This window comes from Mercenaria mercenaria, chromosome 17, assembly GCF_021730395.1.
Source record: "Mercenaria mercenaria strain notata chromosome 17, MADL_Memer_1, whole genome shotgun sequence".
Lineage (NCBI taxonomy): Eukaryota > Metazoa > Mollusca > Bivalvia > Venerida > Veneridae > Mercenaria > Mercenaria mercenaria.
Window position 1 is genome coordinate 9,934,258 of NC_069377.1, and position 4,828 is coordinate 9,939,085.

The window sequence follows — 4,828 nt, forward strand, 5'->3', positions numbered from 1 at the left end:
AGGAAACACATTTGAACCAGTCGGTCTTTCATTAGACCCTCAATAATTACATCATTTACACAAACTATGTTACTAAAGACATGATAATCAGTAAGAAAAGAATTTATCTCAGGAGGTGCTAGCTACTAGGAAATTGGCCCTATTGTAGATCTAAGGATTTAAATTGCATTTTGTATGTACTTGGGGAGTCCATTCCAAAAAGTTGGATCAATAGTTGAAAACCTCCATTTTATTTTAAACTTTAGTCTTCTCTAACGTTGACAATGAGGCAAAATTGTTTTGTTACTGAATTCTTTTTTGTAACACAAGTAAGCGAACACTATCGGAAAGCAATGGGCAGCGATTTGAACATTAGCTGGAAATATGCTGGCGAAAAGCAAAAAAAAAGTGTAGGCAAACAGGAAGGTGCTGTTTTTCGACGCTAGGTTATTCTAAGAACGAAGCAATGATCTATACATAGGAAACTCACTGTCCTACTTTCACACCTTTAGTATGTCACAGGAAAAACACAAATATAATGCGATCACAATAAGATGGTCTAATTATTGGAAATTACCGTCGTTATGTATTACCAATTATGGTATATTTAGGGACAAAAGTGCATATGGTCTTGCTTCTACTGTGCGAAAGTCCAGAATTAAATGAAAAATCAGTTGTTTCTCGTTAAAAGAAGCTGAACTTCTTGGAAGTGACAGACATTCACAGTAAAAAGCGTGGACGCCAACTTTTTATTGGAAACGCGTTAGGCTTAAAGGTCCAGAAGTATACCAGTGCTTTACGAAGGAACGGTGCAGTAGTAAACACAACCATTGTTATGGCGACTGCAAAAGGGATTGTTGAATATCTACTGACAAAAACCTGTTAGTCGAAAACGGCGGGTCACTATCGTTTGGAAAGGACTTGGCTTAATCCCTCATGAGAAGAATCTTGAAAAACGTAAAGCTAGCATAAGTTGTAAAAGTGACAAAGTTGAAAATTCTGACCAACTGAAAGACGAATACCTAACCCGTATACAGGATTTTGTTTCTGATTACGACATCCCTGCTGATATGATCATAAACTTGGACCACGCTGGTTTAATATCATCCCCGTATCAGCCCGAGAACTGCTTTAGTGTTGTTATTATATAGCAGTAATTTACTAATTTCAGACAGAAACAATGTAGATGGGGTGGCTATACAACATGTTGTGACTCGTGTTGTCAGTATGACTGCTGCGGTGAAACCTATAGCGACAGTAGCTGTAATAACAGTTCAGTGTATGTTTTAATGTTTACTTATATTTCACTTATAGATCTAATAATAATTTTTCAAATCTTTAAGATCCTTTGGAAGCATGAAATGCAACCAAGCAAAAAAAATCAGAATCTTTTTGTTTATTTATTTATTTATTTTGTTGGGTTTAACGTCGCATCGACACAATTATAGGTCATATGGCAACTTTCCAGTTTTGATGATAGAGGAAGACCCCCAGGTGCCCCTCAGTGTATTATTTCATCACGAGCGTGCACCTTGGTAGAAGCACCGACCTTCCGTAAGCCAGTTGTATGGCTTCTTCACATGAAGAATTCGAAGCCCCGATTGAGGCTCGAACCCACATCGAAGAGGGGCAAGTGATTTGAAGTCAGCGACTTTAACCACTCGGCCACGGATCCCCCTCCCCCGAATCTTTTTGATCAAGTCAATTCACCAGAAGTAATAAAATATACAATGCCCCTTGCGCCCCCTTTTGTCACATTTCATGAGCGATAATATAGCTGTCCGGTATAATATCTTAATTTTCATAATTCAAGTGCTAAATGTATGATTAACTTTCATCAATACTTCACGTTTTTATTTTAAATTTGTTCTGTATCTATTTATTTTTGCTTAAGCAAATTGCAAGACTGTAACTCGCGTCAAACTGACACAAAAAAAAAAAATAGTACGCGCAATCTTGATGGGAATATTGTGCATATTTCTATTAAGTATAATCTTTAAATACATTTCAGGACCTTGATACTGATTCTCTGCACGGTTCTTATGTTTATTCTCGTTTTGGTGGTGTGTATATTCCGCTGCTATATGTGCGCGCAGCGGCTGAATGACTTGTCTCAACCGGAAGTAGTATCGGTCCGCAGTGAGAATTATTATGTTACACTTTTTAAATTTGTGTAAAAAAGTGGAAGGCATATAACGATCAATATGTGATAAGAACTCATTATCTTGACTTATGACTTTCGTGTTTAAAGATCACTTTCACGGTTCTAATTCCAGTTTTAAACCGTTGTATAGAACTAGACTCTTCGTTTACAATTTTGTTGAAAATTGTCTTTTCAAAATCTGTACGAGACTGTACTCGACAAAAGTGACCATTGCTATCAACCATTGATATCTAAATGTTTACATTACAAGATATCCCTGTACAAGGCGATGTCTCAAAGGGAGTAATTTTGAAATGATAAGAAATCTCAGCGGTCTCCATGGGCATTTGAAAATACTTAATTACGGCATTTGATGTTTTTCTGTTATTTATTAGTGTCATATACACATTTGTATTAGAATCTAAAACAAGCCTATTTAACTTTTACCCTGCTCAATTTCTGTAATGAACTTGTCCATCTCTCAATTTGGACAGTTCTGTTAGCTGTTCAAAGGGATGCTAACAAGAAAGATACTGACTGAATGGCGAAAAGTGCAGACCATGATCAGTCTGCACGAATATGCATTCTGATCTTGGTCTGCACTGATCGAAAAGGCAGAATCACTTGCCGTCTCAGGCTAAAGGTTAGTAACAATAGAGCCAAGACTACGATGACGATACAGAAACAATGCATGCCTAGTTGCTATTGAGTAAGTACATTCAGTTTGCTCTCACTAGTTGTACATTTAATTTTCGACAACCTGCAGAATGAATAATATGCATGAAATAAGGCAGTGCCTCAATTAGGATTCATTACAGTCCATCAGCTTCCCAGAAATATACGTTTGTATCAATCTAAATGTAGATTTTGGAATAAAAAAGAAACAATACTGCACACATTTGTACTGATGTGCAAGACGTTACGGTTCGGACAAGTTTTGTGGACGCTTATTACGTACAAAGAAAACGCGTATTCTTCCCCATCGCTCATACAAGAAACTGCAGCGAGCGTCTTTTATATCATTGCGTCGTTCTGTTTTCAGGAACAATTAGAGTGCGAGTAGGCGTCAACCAGCAAAGTACGTCTTCGTCAGCGCCGAGAGTTAAAGACGAGTATGACCCGCCTCCATCGTACGGTAGTGTTATTCGGAGCCAGTACTAATACAAACTCATCTTGCAATAAAACTGCACCTACCGGCGAATATTTTTAATTGTTGCTAAATTTTCAGATATGCAGAAAGTTTTTGAGACTTTGGAAATGCGAGATTTTCCAAACAAAATATTGTTTACAAATTTTAAAATTTACAACTACTGAGACTTTATAGGACAAGCTGAAAAATATAAATAGGGTGATTATAATAGCAGCTCGGTCTGGGATGTTGTATTCGGCTCTAGTGGATTTTTGCCAGATCGGATATCACGACCTTGCAAATTCCACGCGAGCCAAATACACAAAATCCCAGATCTAGCTACTGTTAGTGATGATGTTTTACAGATGGCTATGTTGAAGCAAAACTAAAAAAATATGATAGTTTTAACAGCCAAAGGGTAGATGAGCTCGATAAATATTTTAATACGGAAGAAGTTGAACGAGTATTTCATCGCTTAATTAAAAGGGATAAAAGTGGTGCAAATGATTGACTCACACCTGAAATATTTTAAGAATGTAAACAATTATTGACACCCGTTCTTTGCGAACTTGTTAACTTTAAGTATTTTATCCGCTAAGCTGGACACATTGAATCATTGTACCTGTACCAAAAAAAGGGTGACCTTAAAATGTTAATAACTACAGGGGTATTACTCTCACTAGTACATTTTTCAAAAATATTTTCAATTTTGTTAGATAACAGGCTACGCAAGTGGGTGAAAAATAATGACCTTTTATCAGATGTTCAATTTGGATTTCGTAAAGGAAGAAGTACAATAGACTGTACTTTTTTGTAAAATTCTATAATAAACAAGATTATCAATTGTGAAAAGAGAAAACTATACTTAGCCTTTGTTGATTTTAGAAAATCATTTGATGTTGTTTATAGATGTTTTAGTGTAGAACAATTACATTTGTTTCTTTTGTTATTTGCTAATGACACAGGTTTATTTTCAGATACTGTCGAGGGTTTACAACATTTGTTAGATAAGTTGAATGCATATTATAAATCATGGTGCACACCGATAAAACTGTTGTTATGCTTTGTTAACCAGGCAACAGATCTGAAAATTTTGATATATTTTACGAAAATCAAAAATTGCAAATAGTTAAAACGTTTACATATCTTGGAGTAACAATTTCCTTTAATGGTCGTTATTTCCAAGCACAGAATACATTATCAACTCAAGCACTTAGAGCGCTGTTTTTACTTAATAAGTTATTTGAAACAGTTTCGTTAGAATTACAAGATAAGCTAAAACTGTTTGATTCTATGGTTTTACCTATAGTAAATTATGGCTCGGAAATATGGGGTCTACACAAAGCACCAGATATTGAGCGAGTACATATGAAATTTATGAAACAGTTGTTAGATGACAGACAACAAACAGCAAATGCCACTGTGTGGCGAACTAGTATAGAATTTATAATATGAAGAATAACAATGGTACTATATCAAATATGTGGTCTGATGATATCAGATGTAGGTTAAATGAACTTGGATTTGCGTATATATGGAATAATCAAAATATTACAAATGTACAACTGAATCAAACA

General features: G+C 35.5%; 1 long non-coding RNA gene across 1 annotated transcript; it reads left to right on the top strand.

The window, feature by feature from the left end:
- The first annotated feature begins 1,108 nt into the window (after positions 1 to 1,108).
- On the top strand, positions 1,109 to 4,027 carry LOC123537221 (uncharacterized). Its single transcript, XR_008368189.1, has 3 exons — positions 1,109 to 1,258; positions 1,991 to 2,118; positions 3,165 to 4,027. It is a non-coding gene; the product is annotated as an uncharacterized LOC123537221 (long non-coding RNA).
- The last annotated feature ends 801 nt before the right edge of the window (positions 4,028 to 4,828 follow it).